At 49.9% G+C, this 18171-nt stretch overlaps 1 protein-coding gene across 1 annotated transcript in view; it reads left to right on the forward strand.

Annotated features, from left to right (window-relative positions):
- The first annotated feature begins 6905 nt into the window (after positions 1–6905).
- Positions 6906–18171, forward strand: part of LOC146783029 (uncharacterized) — a 197592-nt gene continuing 186326 nt past the window's right edge. Inside the window, exon 1 of the mRNA XM_085639492.1 lies at positions 6906–6985. The gene's annotated coding sequence lies outside the window, so the exon portion shown is untranslated. The remainder of the gene's footprint in view (positions 6986–18171) is intronic.

Consider the following 18171-nt stretch of genomic DNA (forward strand, 5'->3'; position numbering starts at 1 on the left):
AGATATGAAGGTAGAACAGATAAGGAAAAGGAGAAAAGAACACAGCCCATTACATAACTTACAAAGCTTACAAAGCCACGCACAAAAACACAGCAAAAGCACACCAACAGCAGTGGACAGTAAGACCACCACGCAGATCTAAAAAGACAGACTTAATAGATCTGGAAAAGAGAAAACTCATTGCAGTTATATGAAACCACATCAGGTGCCAGAGGGACCAGGATCACGCGAGGCTTCCATTTGAAGATCCATCTGCAGTTCCATCTGATTATCCAAAAACGAGGCCAAATCAGCAGGTTCATCGAAAATTCTGGAACGACCTTTGAAAGTAATGCGGAATTTTGAAGGACCAGAAAAAGAGAAGGGGATATTCATCTCAGAGAGACGCTTCCGGAGATTAAGAAATCCCTTCCTCCTTATTACCGTGTCTCTGGCAAAGTCCTGAGAAATTGAAATGCGATGGCCATTCCATGAGACACCTTTAACCTTCCGCATATGAGCCAGAATTTGTTCCGTCTGTTGATGGCGCAGTGGCTTAAAATGATCGCTCTTGGTTGCGTGGCTGATTTAGATCGAAAGGTGGGAACCCGGTGTGCTCGTTCCAACTCGAAGTCTCTTTGGAACGATATTTGCAACGCAGAAGGAATCCATTTATATAAGAAATCAATCATAGAGGGTGCATCTTTCTCAACTTCCTCTGGAAGGCCAAAAATGCGCAGATTGGATCTGCGATTACTATCTTCTTGTTCAGTGAGATCCCTTCGCAATGCCGCCATTGAGCGTTCAAACTGGCAAAGAGACCTAGATTGCTTTTGCATAGTGTCCTCTGCACCACTAATACGTGTTTCTGTGGCTGAAACACGAAGGGACAAAGCTTTGAAATCATTCCTGATGGCTGACATCTCCACCTGCAACACATCTGTGTTAGTCTTAGTAGATTGCGCAATTGCATAGACATCATTAAGGCGTGTCAGAATAGTCTCAAGAGTGGAATTTGTGTCCTTTTGAGCAGCCTCAGGTGTAGGAGACACTTGCTTGGACCTTTTAAGAGAAGCTTTAGAGTCTTTGGCGTCTTTAGCATTTGGTGATAAGCCCATATTTGCAGCCATAGAGCCTACAGCCACGACGGGAGCAAAATACCCCCCTCAGAGAAATGAAGGGAAGAAAAAAGCCAGTGGAAACTAGAAGCACAATATGCAAAACAGAGATGCGCAAAAAGTGGAAAGCGCACTGACAGCAATCAATCCAGGATAATACTAATGGCGGGCTTACATGACAAAGGAGAGAATGTCCATCACAAAAATACCATACCCTGCATATATCAAAAAGACGGCATCCGGAAACAAAAGTAACAAGCATTTACAATGCAATGGTCTCGGCATTGGTAAAGTTAGAGCTATTGGCATTGCTCATGACATTATTTTTATTTATGTTTTTGTTTTTAAAACATTTAAAGAAACGGAATTGTCATGAGCAATGCCAATAGCTCTAACTTTAACAATGCCGAAAACACTCCCAATGAAGAGCTCCGAGGAGCACACAGCCCTGGTCAAGGACAGGTCCAGCTAGCAGAGAGGCGAACACGAGCAACGCCTCGAAGACCTAAGACACCAAACTTTCCCAAACAGATGTATGAACAGCTTCTAAAGTTGTCAAAAACACTCATGCACACTTCTCACACGCATCCAATGTATACTCAAACATTTCTCTTGCGCATGCTTTCACACACCCCTTCCTTCTCTCACACAGCTTCACCCTCACAGACACTAAATCTCATGCACACTCTCAGCTTGCCCCATCTGATACTTCCCATCACCGGTGACTCAACATTTTGAACAGGCGAACGAAAATACCTTTCATTCTCCCATTAAATATGTTGCTTTATGCAACCCTCAACTTTGGGAAGAATACCATGCTAAAGAACATTGCAAATGCTCTTTCATAAAGGAGTAATTCCTTAAAATTACAACGTTGAAGAAAAGATCACAAATTAAAAAAAAAAATGTAGACAAGTAAAAGCTACTGCATGCATTGGATTCCAAGCATTTGCACAGAGGGTGACCAAACGAATTCAGGTTGAATGGGTAATGGATTTGATCTCCAGCACCAGATACTGAAAGGAAGTGCAGGAATCACTTGGTAATCACTTCAGAGTTCGTGCAAGCCTGCCAGAGACCTATCTTTGTAAATAAGGCTAAAAACGAATGTCAAAGGTGGGAGGGCAACAGATGTACACGAGTTTATGGGGAGTAATATTTCCGAGTTTCCAACAAGAACAAGAGATTTGAACTTCGAACTGGTTATCACCGCTATCTTTAATGTAGCATTAGCTGCTGATCGGAGGGGCTGAAGGGGAGGGGGAACCCTCCACATTTTAAACTGGCGTAGGGATATGATAAAGTTTAATAAAGGAATGCATGCCATCAGGCTCCATCACAAGCTGAGACAAGCCAAGGAAAGGCTAGCAGGAGACGAGCCCATTACACCCAAACCAAGGGGATGCACGCACAAAATTGTGATCCACACCGGGAGAGAGGAATGCACGGCACCACAACTCAAGGACAGGAGTGCATCCTTACATGACCCAACTCCAGTGACTCATGCACTTCACCAGGGTGCCGAAGGAAGGCACATGCCACTACGAGCAACCAAGTGGACGCACAGACACCACCAAGACCGATGCCAAAAGGAGTCACAGACCACCAAGACGCAACAACGAAGTGAACGGGTTCTGTGCACAACTGACACCACATCTGCCCTGCCATTCCCAAAAAATCCGTACCCCTTCAGTGGTCTCCCATCCCCAATCCCAGTCCAGAAACCTCGCTCCGTTAACTGCCTTGCATGACTATCACTAAATACGTACCATTCATCCGGGGGCTCGACCCCATCAGGAGCATTACTGTAGATCCCAAGATTCCCTTCCAAGATATACTTAAATCCACACGCTAGTCCCCGCCACCCACTTCAATCAGAACTAAACACGCAATTGCCATGTCTGTTGGTCCCCCACGACCTCCGAGGCCACAATTCCTTGAGTCAGCTCCCCTTGGCCTCTGGTGCCCCCCTCCCAACGTTCTCTGGGTCACTCACCAGTCCGAGGTCCCTCCTCCCCCCGGGACTCACCGGGCCCTCCTCCCGCCTCCATATCCGGTGCCGCGCTCCGCTCCGCGGGGGGGCGCTTCTTCTCCGGAATATTGGCTCCGGGTGGGGGCGCAGGAGGGAGAAGAGGGGGTCCGCCGAGGGGGACGGGCAGGGTTGCTGAGCCGATGTGGGTCCGGGAGTCCACCCTCCTCCGGAACCTTGGGGAAGGGGGGCAGTCATACTCACGGGCTGCTGGGGGAGGGGTGGAGAATTACAAAGGGGCTATGGGCCTGTGCATGAGGGGGCGCGTGCAACCAGTACACCCAAGCGCGCGACTGTGAGCTGTGCGATCGCCGCGCTCCCGACCACGGCGAAGAGGCGGTAGGGCAGGGAAGTGCCGTGCAACATAGCGGCCATCTTAAAGAGTCCCCGAGTCCTTTGATTTCTTAGGACAACAAACGGAAAAAAATACCCTACAATATGCAAATACATTCAAAAAACATAAGGATCTTTTTTATAGCCTGTGGAGAGTCAAATTTAAATGAATAAAAACGTGTGAATTAACAAAAAGAAATAGGTACAAGCTGACGATTGCTATACTACTTTAAAAGAGAAAGGCCACATACATTAATTTACATTCTTCTAAGAATTAACTTTGCTCACGCGTCTGTCCTAGTTATTGAAAATGCTGCACTACGAAAATGGCCGCGGCCTAGTCGCTTTCCTTTAGGGAGGTGCACAAAGCTGCGCGAGAAGGGGTAGCAGTACGCAAGCAAGCGCCAGAGAGAAGTATTGCAGCGAAAGCGCGTGCGTGATCCTTCAGCCCCTTTAACTGTATGCAGGACTTTAAATAGGAAAATAAACGCCTGGAAACGGGGGGGGGACGGGTGGGGCTGGAAAGTGTGAGGGCAGACGAGTTAGCAAGCGCCAAACAAGACTAGGTCATGATGGCATAAAGTAAAGAAGCAGAAAGTACACGAGGAAGGTCAGAGCAGGGGAGATTACAAACAAGCACCGTGAGAATTACCCGCTGCCTTTCTCCGAGGCAGAGCAGAAATGCCTCGGAGAAAGGTAGCGTCGTTTTCGGATTCGGGGGCGTGTTTTGCTGTTGTCTCCTCCCTGAGACTTCTCGCAAAAAACACGCCCCCGATCCGAAAAGGACGGGGCCTAATCTGAATGACTGACCTCTTCTCCAATGGCTGGCCAGCATTCAAGAGGCCAGCCAATGGAGAACAGGGGAGAAGAGGGGCGGGTTCAAGCCCCTCTTCTCCAAGTCATTAAATCTCGGAGCGAGACTGCGCAAGCGCAGCCTTCGCAGCCGAGACCTAAAAACCAAGAAGCAGGGTAACATAAGTCATAGAGGCGCCATACAAAGGCAATGAAGGCGCACTGAGGAGAGGAATGGAAGAATAAAATCCAAACTGCTCACACCGCAGGCAGCAATGTAAATGAGGAAAAAAAAAAAGAAATCCAAAATACACTTTATAAATCAAGAAATAGTCACCAGCGCCTGTTAATCCTCATTCCTGGCCAGGATATATGAAGAAAACGCCGTCGTGTTGTGGAGAACAGCCAGCTCCTTCAGTGAGGAAAAGAAAGAAAAACAAAATGGCGGCCGCTCGTGAAAACACCGAGCGCTATCATAAAATGACAGAAAGATAGTCACCGTTAGTGACAAGGAGCAGAAAAGACCCTTCAAACGCATGAGGCCAGCTTTCAGCAGGTACGGGGCACTTCGAAGCAGCATAAAAGCCTCCAACGGCCCTCGCTCGTCCCGGAGCTCAAGCGCAAACCGCCATCTCGTAGCGGCGCGCAAGCCACGCCCCGTGAAGAGGGAGGGTTGAGGTGAGCCTAGAAGAGGGAGTGTTTGGTGATTCTAGAAGAGGGAGTGTTCAGGTGAGTCCAGAATAGTGAGAGTTGAGGTGAGTTGTGAAGGGGAGTGTTGAAGTGGGTTGTAAAGAGGGAGTGTTGACGGTCGATGTAAAGAGGGAGTGTTGAAGTGATTCTAGAAGAGGGAGTGTTGAGGTGAGCCTAGAAGAGGGAGTGTTGAACTGATTCTAGAATAGTGAGACTTGAGGTGAGTTGTGAAGGGGAGTGTTGAAGTGGGTTGTAAAGAGGGAGTGTTGAGGTGATTCTAGAAGAGGGAGTGTTCAGGTGAGTCCAGATTAGTGAGAGTTGAGGTGAGTTGTGAAGGCGAGTGTTTAAGTGGAATGTAAAGAGGGAGTGTTGATGGTCGATGTAAAGAGGGAGTTTTGAGGTGAGTTGTGATGGGGAGTGTTGAAGTGGAATGTAAAGAGGGAGTGTTGATGTGAGTTGAAAAGAGGGAGTGTTGAGGTGAGCCTAGAAGAGGGAGTGTTGAGGTGAGCCTAGAAGAGGGAGTGTTGAGGTGAGCCTAGAAGAGGGAGTGTTGAACTGATTCTAGAATAGTGAGAGTTGAGGTGAGTTGTGAAGGGGAGTGTTGAAGTGGGTTGTAAAGAGGGAGTGTTGACGGTCGATGTAAAGAGGGAGTGTTGAAGTGATTCTAGAAGAGGGAGTGTTGAGGTGAGCCTAGAAGAAGGAGTGTTGAACTGATTCTAGAATAGTGAGAGTTGAGGTGAGTTGTGAAGGGGAGTGTTGAAGTGGGTTGTAAAGAGGGAGTGTTGAGGTGATTCTAGAAGAGGGAGTGTTCAGGTGAGTCCAGATTAGTGAGAGTTGAGGTGAGTTGTGATGGGGAGTGTTGAAGTGGAATGTAAAGAGGGAGTGTTGATGTGAGTTGTAAAGAGGGAGTGTTGAGGTGAGCCTAGAAGAGGGAGTGTTGAGGTGAGTTGTAAAGAGGGAGTGTTGAGGTGAACCTAGAAGGGGGAGTGTTGAAGTGGAATGTAAAGAGGGAGTGTTGAGGTGAGTTGTAAAGAGGGAGTGTTGAGGTGAGCCTAGAAGAGGGAGTGTTGAGGTGAGTTGTAAAGAGGGAGTGTTGAGGTGAGCCTAGAAGAGGGAGTGTTGAGGTGAGTTGTAAAGAGGGAGTGTTGAGGTGAGCCTAGAAGAGGGAGTGTTGAGGTGAGTTGTAAAGAGGGAGTGTTGAGGTGAGCCTAGAAGAGGGAGTGTTGAGGTGATTCTTGAAGAGGGAGTGTGATGAGGGAGTGCTGAATTATGTTCCGAAGAGAGAATGCCGAGGTATGACTGAGTGCTGAAGAGGGAATGAATGTAGACGTGAGTCCTTAACAGTCATTTTAAAGTCAGTCAGGCTTCCCAAATCGGTCAGTCCCGCGACGGCCTCGGAGTGGGCACTGAGGTCCTGGGTTTGGGGAGGGTGGGTGCCGGGCTTATGGGGGGGGCTGCAGTGCGAGTAGGGGGGGGGGGTTGATGAGGCACTTTGGCTCCGGCTGTCAGCATTAATAAGGAGCCTTCGAGGGTGAGTTTTACCCCAGAGTCCAGGCCCCCTCTACAGCGCCTGAGGGGGTGGGGGGGGGGGTGAAGAGGCGCTTTGGCTGCTGCTAACAGCAGTGATAGGGAGCCTTCCAGGGATACATTTTGCTCCAGAGTCCAGGCCCCCTCTACAGCGCCTGGGGGGGGGGGGGGGGTGAAGAGGCGCTTTGGCTGCTGCTAACAGCAGTGACCGGGAGCCGTCAAGAGAGACATTTTGCTCCAGAGTGCAGGCCCCCTCCATACCGCCAGGAGGAGGGAGCTCGTCGGAAGAGCTCCAGCTCAGGAGGTCCTGCCCCCGCTCCGGAGAGGAGCAGCAGCCAGCAGAGCGGCCCTGGACACCGCCAGGAGCTGTGGGTGGGGAGAGGAGGGACTGTGTGGGGTGTGGGAGGGTCAGACCTCAGAGAAGGTGTCTGTGACAGCAGCACTCTGGCGCCTTTGGACTCTGGAGACACCCAGGCACACGCAGCAGAGCTCAGCCTGCAGGGATCTCCATCTGCAGGTGGGACCAGAGTGGGGGCATCGGGCGGGGGGGAGGGGGGGTGTATGCTGGGGGCAGGAGACGCACGGTGCGAGGAGTGGGAGGGTGTCACCTGAAGAAAGCATCTCTTACTATAAACTGCGGAGAGAGCTCCCTTTCACCTCTGCCCGTGTGCAATCTGTTAGTGTGAGCTCCGCACGGATTTCCCTCTCACCCTCGAATGAATGACTTGTGTAAGTGCATTCTCTGCAGGGAGCTCCCTCTCACCCCTGTGTGTATGACTTGTGTTACTGTAATCCCCGCAGGGAGCCCCCTCTCACCCCTGGGTGTATGACTTGTGTTACTGTAATCTCTGCAGGGAGCTCCCTCTCACCCCTGTCTGTTTGACTTGTGTTACTGTAATCTCCGCAGGGAGCTCCCTCTCATCCCTGTGTCTATGACATGTGTTACCGTAATCTCTTCAGGGAGCTCCCTCTCACACCGGAGTGTATGTCTTGTGTTACTGTAATCTCCGCAGGGAGCTCCCTCTCACCCCTGTGTGTATGACTTGTGTTACTGTAATCTCCGCAGGGAGCTCCCTCTCACCCCTGAGTGTATGACTTGTGTTACTGTAATCTCTGCAGGGAGCTCCCTCTCACCCCTGAGTGTATGACTTGTGTTACTGTAATCTCCGCAGGGAGCTCCCTCTCACCCCTGTGTGTATGACTTGTGTTACTGTAATCTCTGCAGGGAGCTCCCTCTCACCCCTGTCTGTTTGACTTGTGTTACTGTAATCTCCGCAGGGAGCTCCCTCTCACCCCTGAGTGTATGACTTGTGTTACTGTAATCTCTTCAGGGAGCTCCCTCTCACCCCTGTGTGTATGACTTGTGTTACTGTAATCCCCGCAGGGAGCTCCCTCTCACCCCTGTGTGTATGACTCGTGTTACTGTAATCTCCGCAGGGAGCTCCCTCTCACCCCTGAGTGTATGACTTGTGTTACTGTAATCTCCGCAGGGAGCTCCCTCTCACCCCTGAGTGTATGACTTGTGTTACTGTAATCTCCGCAGGGAGCTCCCTCTCACCCCTGTGTGTATGACTTGTGTTACTGTAATCCCCGCAGGGAGCTCCCTCTCACCCCTGTGTGTATGACTTGTGTTACTGTAATCTCCGCAGGGAGCTCCCTCTCACCCCTGAGTGTATGACTTGTGTTACTGTAATCTCCGCAGGGAGCTCCCTCTCACCCCTGAGTGTATGACTTGTGTTACTGTAATCTCCGCAGGGAGCTCCCTCTCACCCCTGTGTGTATGACTTGTGTTACTGTAATCTCCGCAGGGAGCTCCCTCTCACCCCTGAGTGTATGACTTGTGTTACTGTAATCTCCGCAGGGAGCTCCCTCTCACCCCTGAGTGTATGACTTGTGTTACTGTAATCTCCGCAGGGAGCTCCCTCTCACCCCTGAGTGTATGACTTGTGTTACTGTAATCTCCGCAGGGAGCTCCCTCTCACCCCTGAGTGTATGACTTGTGTTACTGTAATCTCCGCAGGGAGCTCCCTCTCACCCCTGTGTGTATGACTTGTGTTACTGTAATCCCCGCAGGGAGCTCCCTCTCACCCCTGTGTGTATGACTTATGTTACTGTAATCTCCGCAGGGAGCTCCCTCTCACCCCTGTGTGTATGACATGTGTTACTGTAATCTCCGCAGGGAGCTCCCTCTCACCCCTGAGTGTATGACTTGTGTTACTGTAATCTCCGCAGGGAGCTCCCTCTCACGGAGCTCCCTCTCACCCCTGAGTGTATGACTTGTGTTACTGTCATCTCCGCAGGGAGCTCCCTCTCACCCCTGTGTGTATGACTTGTGTTACTGTAATCTCCGCAGGGAGCTCCCTCTCACCCCTGAGTGTATGACTTGTGTTACCGTTATCTCTGCAGGGAGCTCCCTCTCACCCCTGAGTGTATGACTTGTGTTACTGTAATCTCCGCAGGGAGCTCCCTCTCATCCCTGTGTGTATGACTTGTGTTAATGTAATCTCTCCAGGGAGCTCCCTCTCACCCCTGTGTGTATGACTTGTGTAAGTGTATTCTCCGCAGGTAGCTCCCTCTCACCCCTGAGTGTATGACTTGTGTAAGTGTATTCTCCGTAGGGAGCTCCCTCTCACCCCTGTGTGTATGACTTGTGTTACTGTCATCTCTGCAGGGAGCTCCCTCTCACCTCTGTGTGCATGACTTGTGTCACTGTACTCCCCGCAGGGAGCTCACTCTCATCCCTGTGTGTATGACTTGTATAAATGTAATCTCCGCAGGGAGCTCCCTCTCACCCCTGTGTGTATGACTTGTGTTACTGTCATCTCTGCAGGGAGCTCCCTCTCACCCCTGTGTGTATGACTTGTGTTACTGTAATCACCGAATGGATATCCTTCTCACCCCTCTCTGTATGCCTTGTGTTACTTCCATCTCTTCAGGGAGCTCCCTCTCACCCCTGTCTGTATGCCATGTGTTATTGTCATCTCTGCAGGGAGCTCCCTCTCACCCCTGTGTGTATGACTTGTGTTACTGTAATCACCGAATGGATATCCCTCTCACCCCTGTCTGTATGCCTTGTGTTACTGTCATCTCTGCAGGGAGCTCCCTCTCACCTCTGTGTGCATGACTTGTGTTACTGTAATCCCCGCAGGGAGCTCACTCTCATCCCTGTGTGTATGACTTGTGTAAGTGTAATCTCCGCAGGGAGCTCCCTCTCACCCCTGTGTGTATGATTTTTGTTACTGTAATCTCTGCAGGTAGCCCCCTCTCACCCCTGTGTGTATGACTTGTGTTACAGTAAACACCGCACGGATATCCCTCTCACCCCTGTGTGTATGACTTCTGTTACTGGAATCTCTGTAGGGAGATCCCTCTCACCCCTGTGTGTATGACTTGTGTAAGGGTAATCTCTGCAATGAGCTCCCTCTCACCCTTGTGTGTATGACTTGTGTAAGGGTAATCTCTGCAGCGAGCTCCCTCTCACCCCTGTGTGTATGACTTGTGTAAGGGTAATCTCTGCAGCGAGCTCCCTCTCACCCCTGTGTGTATGACTTGTGTAAGGGTAATCTCTGCGGCGAGCTCTCTCTCACCCCTGTGTCTATGACTTGTGTTACTGTAATCTCCGCAGGGAGCTCCCTCTCACCACTGAGTGTTTGACTTGTGTTACTGTAATCTCCGCACGGATATCCCTCTCACCCCTGTCAGTATGACTTGTGTTACTGTAATCTCAAGAGGGAGCTCCCTCTCACCCCTGTGTGTATGACTTGTGTTACTGTAATCTCTGCAGGGAGCTCCCTCTCATCCCTGTGTCTATGACAAGTGTAACTGTAATCTCTGCAGGGAGCTCCCTCTCACCCCTGTGTGTATGACTTGTGTAAGTGTATTCTCCGCAGGTAGCTCCCTCTCACAACTGTGTGTATGACTTGTGTTACTGAAATCTCCACAGGGAGCTCCCTCTCACCTCTAGGTGCATGATTTGTGTTACTGTAATCTCTGCAGCGGGCTCCCTCTGACCCCTGTGTGTATGACTTGTGTTACTGTAATCACCACACGGATATCCCTCTCATCCCCGTCTGTATGACTTGTGCTACTGTAATCTCAGCAGGGAGCTCCCTCTCACCCCTGTGTGTATGACTTGTGTACGTGTATTCTCCGCAGGTAGCTCCCTCTCACCCCTGAGTGTATGACTTGTGTTACTGTAATCCCCGCAGGGAGCTCCCTCTCATCCCTGTGTGTATGACTTGTGTTACTGTAATCTCTCCAGGGAGCTCCCTCTCACCCCTGTGTGTATGACTTGTGTAAGTGTATTCTCCGCAGGTAGCTCTCTCTCACACCTGAGTGTATGACTTGTGTTACTGTCATCTCTGCAGGGAGCTCCCTCTCACCCCTGAGTGTATGACTTGTGTTACTGTAATCTCCGCAGGGAGCTCCCTCTCATCCCTGTGTGTATGACTTGTGTTACTGTAATCTCTCCAGGGAGCTCCCTCTCACCCCTGTGTGTATGACTTGTGTAAGTGTATTCTCCGTAGGGAGCTCCCTCTCACCCCTGTGTGTATGACTTGTGTTACTGTCATCTCTGCAGGGAGCTCCCTCTCACCCCTGAGTGTATGACTTGTGTTACTGTAATCTCCGCAGGGAGCTCCCTCTCATCCCTGTGTGTATGACTTCTGTTAATGTAATCTCTCCAGGGAGCTCCCTCTCACCCCTGTGTGTATGACTTGTGTAAGTGTATTCTCCGCAGGTAGCTCCCTCTCACCCCTGAGTGTATGACTTGTGTAAGTGTATTCTCCGTAGGGAGCTCCCTCTCACCCCTGTGTGTATGACTTGTGTTACTGTCATCTCTGCAGGGAGCTCCCTCTCACCCCTGGGTGTATGACTTGTGTTACTGTAGTCTCTTCAGGGAGCTCCCTCTCACCCCTGAGTGTATGACTTGTGTTACTGTAGTCTCTTCAGGGAGCTCCCTCGCACCCTTGAGTGTATGACTTGTGTTACTGTATTCTCTTCAGGGAGCTCCCTGTCACCCCTGTGTGTATGACCTGTGTTACTGTCATCTCTACAGGGAGCTCACTCTCACCCCTGAGGGTATGACTTGTGTTACTGTCATCTCTGCAGGGAGCTCCCTCTCACCCCTGTGTGTATGACTTGTGTTACTGTAATCTCCGCAGGGAGCTCCCTCTCACCCCTGTGTGTATGACTTGTGTTACTGTAATCTCTTCAGGGAGCTCCCTCTCACCCCTGAGGGTATGACTTGTGTTACTGTAATCTCTTCAGGGAGCTCCCTCTCACCCCTGAGGGTATGACTTGTGTTACTGTAATCTCTTCAGGGAGCTCCCTCACCCCTGAGTGTATGACTTGTGTTACTGTAATCTCTTCAGGGAGCTCCCTCTCACCCCTGAGTGTATGACTTGTGTTACCGTATCTCTCCAGGGAGCTCCCTCTCACCCCTGAGTGTATGACTTGTGTTACCGTATCTCTCCAGGGAGCTCCCTCTCACCCCTGAGTGTATGACTTGTGTCACTGTAATCTCTTCAGGGAGCTCCCTCTCACCCCTGAGTGTATGACTTGTGTTACTGTAATCTCTTCAGGGAGCTCCCTCTCACCCCTGAGTGTATGACTTGTGTTACTGTAATCTCTGCAGGGAGCTCCCTCTCACCCCTGAGTGTATGACTTATGTTACCGTATCTCTCCAGGGAGCTCCCTCTCGCCATTGTTTGCATGACAGGGGTTGACCCCTGTGCCTGTAGAATGTGTCACAGGAAGGTGCACAGCGATTCCTTCTCGCCTATTGGCATGTGTTACCGTGCTCTCTCCAGAGAGCTCCCTCTTGCCTTTGCACCTGTACATTTTGTGTCACTGTAATCTCTGAAGGAAGCCCCCCTCACCCCTGTGTGAGTATAACTTGTCTACTAGTCAATGAACCCTGCAGGGAGCTTCTGGTAACCCCTGTGCCTTTATATGATGAGTCACTCTGAGCTCTCTGGGGAGTTCCCTCTTATCCCGGTGTGTACGATTTGAGTTTCTGTAAACTCTGTGGGGAGACCCCTCATCCCAGTGTCTATATGAGTTCTACTGCTATAGGCTGTTCAGGGAGCTCTCTTTCACCGTTACTCCGAGCTCTAAACAGAGCTCCTTGTCAACCCTGTGTCAGTGTGATTTGTCGTGCTATAAACTGCGCAGTGAGCTCCGTTTCACCCTTGTGCGTGACTTGTCTTAATCTAAACTCTGAAGTGAGCTCCGCTTCACCCTTGTATCAGAGACTTGTTTTACTATAAACTGTGCAGTTAGCTCCCTATTACTGCCTTTGCCTGTGCATGTTGTATTGCCATTAGCCCTGCAGGAGCCTCCCTTTTAACTCCTCTGCCCATATGGCTTGTCTTACTGTAAGCTGTGCGGTGAGCTTCCTTTCACTCCTGTGCGCATGACTTTTACACAGGGGTGAAATGGAGCTCACTTTGGTAAGCTCCAATGTGAGCTCCATTTCACCCCTGTGTATGAGACTTGTCTTACTGTAAGCTGTGCGGTGAGCTCCATTTCACCTGTATGTGTGACTTGTCTTATGCTCTGAAGAGAGCTTTCTTTCATCCTTCTGTGAGGCTAGTCTTACTGAAAGCTGTGCTGTGAGTTCCTTTTCACCCCGTGTGTGACTTTTCTTACTCTAAGCTCCAAAAGGAGCTCCGTTTGACCCCTGTGCACGAGATTTATGTTACTCTAAGCTGTGCAATGAGCTCTGTTTCACCTGTGTGAGTGACTTGTCATACTATAAGCTCCGATGTGAGCTCCGTTTCACCCCTGTGGACGAGACTTGTGTTACTGTAAGCTGTGCAATGAGTTCCTTTTCACCCTGTGTGTAATATGTCTTACTGTAAGGTCCGAAGTGAGCTCAGTTTCACCCCTCTGTATAAGAGTTGTGTTATTATAAGCTGTGCAGTGAGCTCCATTTCACCCGTGTGTTTGGCTTCTCCTTCTATAAGCTCTGAAGGGAACTCCCTCTCACCACTGTGTACAAGGCTTGTGTTACTGTAAACTGTGCAGTGAGCTTCACTCCTGTGTGCATGACTCCTACTGTAAACTGTACCGTGAGTTTCACTCCTGTGTGCATGACTCCTACTGTAAGCTGTGCCGTGAGTTTCACTCCTGTGTGCATGACTCTTACTGTAAGCTGTGCAGTGAGTGTCACTCCTGTGCGCATGACTCTTACTGTAAGCTGCACAGTGAGTATCACTCCTGTGCGCCTGACTCTTACTGTAAGCTGCGCATTGAGTGTCACTCCTGCGTGACTGACTCTTACTGTAAGCTGCGCAGTGAGTTTCACTCCTGTGCGCATGACTCTTACTGTAAGCTGCACAGTGAGTGTCACTCCTGTGTGCATGACTCTTACTGTAAGCTGCGCATTGAGTGTCACTCCTGTGCGCCTGACTCTTACTGTAAGCTGCGCATTGAGTTTCACTCCTGTGCGCATTACTCTTACTGTAAGCTATGCAGTGAGTGTCACTCCTGTGCGCATGACTCTTACTGTAAGCTGCGCATCGCATCGAGTGTCACTCCTGTGTGCCTGACTCTTACTGTAAGCTGCGCATCGAGTGTCACTCCTGGGTGCCTGACTCTTACTGTAAGCTGCGCATCGAGTGTCGCTCCTGTGTTCATGATTCTTACTGTAAGCTGTGCAGTGAGTTTCACTCCTGTGTGCCTGACTCTTACTGTAAGCTGCGCATCGAGTGTCACTCCTGTGTGCCGAACTCTTACTGTAAGCTGCGCATCGAGTGTCGCTCCTGTGTTCATGACTCTTACTGTAAGCTGTGCAGTGAGTTTCACTCCTGTGTGCATGACTCTTACTGTAAGCTGTGCATGACTCTTAATGTAAGCTGCGCATCGAGTTTCGCTCCTGTGTGCCTTACTCTTACTGTAAGCTGCGCATCAAGTGTCATTCCTGTGTGCCTGACTCTTACTGTAAGCTGCGCATCGAGTGCCGCTCCTGTGTGCCTGACTCTTACTGTAAGCTGCGCATCGAGTGTCGCTCCTGTGTGCCTGACTCTTACTGTAAGCTGCGCATCGAGTTTTGCTCCTGTGTGCCTGACTCTTATTGTAAACTGCGCATCGAGTGTCGCTCCTGTGTGCCTGACTCTTACTGTAAGCTGCGCATCGAGTGTCGCTCCTGTGTGCATGACTCTAACTGTAAGCTGCGCATCGAGTGTCACTCCTCTGTGCCTGACTCTTTCTGTAAGCTGCGCATCTAGTGTCACTCCTGTGTGCCTGACTCTTACTGTAAGCTGCGCATTGAGTGTCAGTCCTGTGTGCAAGACTCTAACTGTAAGCTCTGAAGTGAGCTCTGTTTCACCCTTGTGTGTGACTTGTCTTACTGTAAGCTGTGCATTGAGTGTCACTCCTGTGTGCATGACTCTTACTGTAAACTGTGCATCGAGTGTCACTCCTGTGTGCCTGACTCTTTCTGTAAGCTGCGCATCTAGTGTCACTCCTGTGTGCCTGACTCTTACTGTAAGCTGCGCATTGAGTGTCACTCCTGTGTGCATGACTCTAAGCTCTGAAGAGAGCTCCGTTTCACCCTTGTGTGTGACTCGTCTTGCTGTAAGCTCTGAAGTGAGCTCTCTTTCACCCTTGTGTGTGACTTGTCTTACTGTAAGCTGTGCATTGAGTGTCACTCCTGTGTGCATGACTCTTACTGTAAACTAAGCATCGAGTGTCACTCCTGTGTGCCTGGCTCTTACTGTAAGCTGCGCATTGAGTGTCACTCCGGTGTGCATGACTCTTACTGTAAGCTGTGCAGTGACTTTCGCTCCTGTGTGCATGACTCTTACTGTAAGCTGCGCATCGAGTGTCACTCCTGTGTGCATGACTCTTACTGTAAGCTGCGCATTGAGTGTCACTCCTGTGTGCATGACTCTTACTGTAAGCTGTGCATTGAATGTCACTCCTGCGTGCCTGACTCTTACTGTAAGCTGTGCAGTGAGATTCGCTCCTGTGTGCATGACTCTTACTGTAAGCTGCGCATCGAGTGTCACTCCTGTGTGCATGACTCTTACTGTAAGCAGCACATTGAGTTTCGCTCCTGTGTGCATGACTCTTACTGTAAGCTGTGCATTGAGTGTCACTCCTGTGTGCATGACTCTTACTGTAAGCTCTGAAGAGAGCTCTGTTTCACCCTTGTGTGTGACTCGTCTTGCTGTAAGCTCTGAAGTGAGCTCTGTTTCACCCTTGTGTGTGACTTGTCTTGCTGTAAGCTCTGAAGTGAGCTCTGTTTCACCCTTGTGTGTGACTTGTCTTGCTGTAAGCTCTGAAGTGAGCTCTGTTTCACCCTTGTGTATGACTTGTCTTACTGTAAGCTGCGCATCGAGTGTCACTCCTGTGTGCATGACTCTTACTGTAAGCTGTGCATTGAGTGTCACTACTGTGTGCATGACTCTTACTGTAAGCTCTGAAGAGAGCTCTGTTTCACCCTTGTGTGTGACTCGTCTTGCTGTAAGCTCTGAAGTGAGCTCTGTTTCACCCTTGTGTGTGACTTGTCTTGCTGTAAGCTCTGAAGTGAGCTCTGTTTCACCCTTGTGTATGACTTGTCTTACTGTAAGCTGCGCATCGAGTGTCACTCCTGTGTGCATGACTCTTACTGTAAGCTGCGAATCGAGTGTCACTCCTGTGTGCATGACTCTTACTGTAAGCTGCGCATTGAGTGTCACTCCTGTGTGCATGACTCTTACTGTAAGCTGTGCATTGAATGTCACTCCTGCGTGCCTGACTCTTACTGTAAGCTGTGCAGTGAGATTCGCTCCTGTGTGCATGACTCTTACTGTAAGCTGCGCATCGAGTGTCACTCCTGTGTGCATGACTCTTACTGTAAGCAGCGCATTGAGTTTCGCTCCTGTGTGCATGACTCTTACTGTAAACTGTGCATTGAGTGTCACTCCTGTGTGCATGACTCTTACTGTAAGCTCTGAAGAGAGCTCTGTTTCACCCTTGTGTGTGACTCGTCTTGCTGTAAGCTCTGAAGTGAGCTCTGTTTCACCCTTGTGTGTGACTTGTCTTGCTGTAAGCTCTGAAGTGAGCTCTGTTTCACCCTTGTGTGTGACTTGTCTTGCTGTAAGCTCTGAAGTGAGCTCTGTTTCACCCTTGTGTATGACTTGTCTTACTGTAAGCTGCGCATCGAGTGTCACTCCTGTGTGCATGACTCTTACTGTAAGCTGTGCATTGAGTGTCACTCCTGTGTGCATGACTCTTACTGTAAGCTCTGAAGAGAGCTCTGTTTCACCCTTGTGTGTGACTTGTCTTGCTGTAAGCTCTGAAGTGAGCTCTGTTTCACCCTTGTGTATGACTTGTCTTACTGTAAGCAGCGCATCGAGTGTCACTCCTGTGTGCATGACTCTTACTGTAAGCTGTGCATTGAGTGTCACTCCAGTGTGCATGACTCTTACTGTCAGCTCTGAAGAGAGCTCTGTTTCACCCTTGTGTGTGACTCGTCTTGCTGTAAGCTCTGAAGTGAGCTCTGTTTCACCCTTGTGTGTGACTTGTCTTACTGTAAGCTCTGAATTGAGCTGTTTCACCATTGTGCATGAGACTTGTAGTAGTGAGAGCTATGCAGTAAGCTCCGTTCCACCCCTGCGTGTGTGACTTGTCTCACTGTAAGCTCTGAAGTGAGTTCAATTTAATCCCCGTCTATAAGACTTGTCTTTCTGTAAACTGCACAATGAGTTTCACTCCTGTGTGGATGACTTTTACTGTAGGCCACATGGTGAGCTTAGTTTCACCCCTGTGTATGAAACATGTCTTACTGTAAGCTGTGCAGTGAGCCCTGTTTGACACATGCGTGTGACTTGATTGACCGTAAATTCTGAAGTGAGCTCCATTTCACCCTTGTGTTATTGTAAACTGTGCAGTGAGCTCTGCTTCACCCTTGCATGTGACTTGTCTTACTGTAAGCCCTGAAGTGAGCTCCGCCTTACTCCTGTGCCCGAGACCTGTCTTACTGTAAGCTGTGCATTGAGTTACTGTAAGCTACATGGGGAACTCAGTTTCACCCCTGTGTATGAGATGTGTCTTACTGTAAGCTGTGCAGTGAGCTCCCTCTCAGGGCCGGCTTTAGGGCAGTGCAACTGGTGCGGCTGCACTGGGCCCTGACCTGTGGAGGGGGCGCTGACCTCAAGGGGGGGTGCTGCGTTTAGCAATAACTTATGATTGGATATATACGTGGCACTATTGCCCAGTGATAGTGAGAGCATCAGAGAAGGTGGTCATGGGATGTGGGGGCGCCAAAAATGATTGTCGCACCGGGCGCCATCAGCGCTAAAGCCGGCCCTGTTCCCTCCTACTAACTTTGCCGGTACGTCTTGTGTTGCCTTAGCCCTGCAGGAAGCTCACTCGTATGACTTGTGCTGCTGTAAGCTCTGTGCAACGCTCCCTCTTACCCCTTCTACCTGTATGATTTATTTTGCTGTTAGCTCCACAGAGGTATCTGCCTAGTCATCTATTTATCTTACCACTCACCACCCCAAAACTCCACCCATCCCAGAACCCTAAAAAGACTCTCCACTCCTAAACTCAACCAATTCCTAAACTCTAAAAAACACCTCACCAGCTCTAAACTCCACCCATCCTTGAACCTTGAAAAAGTCCACCCCTAAACTCCATCCATCCCTAAACTCTAGAAACTCTTCCCCACCCCAAAGCTATGTCCATCCAATATATATGCATATATATGTA

Source organism: Triturus cristatus, chromosome 12 (assembly GCF_964204655.1).
Source record: "Triturus cristatus chromosome 12, aTriCri1.1, whole genome shotgun sequence".
NCBI classification, from domain to species: domain Eukaryota; kingdom Metazoa; phylum Chordata; class Amphibia; order Caudata; family Salamandridae; genus Triturus; species Triturus cristatus.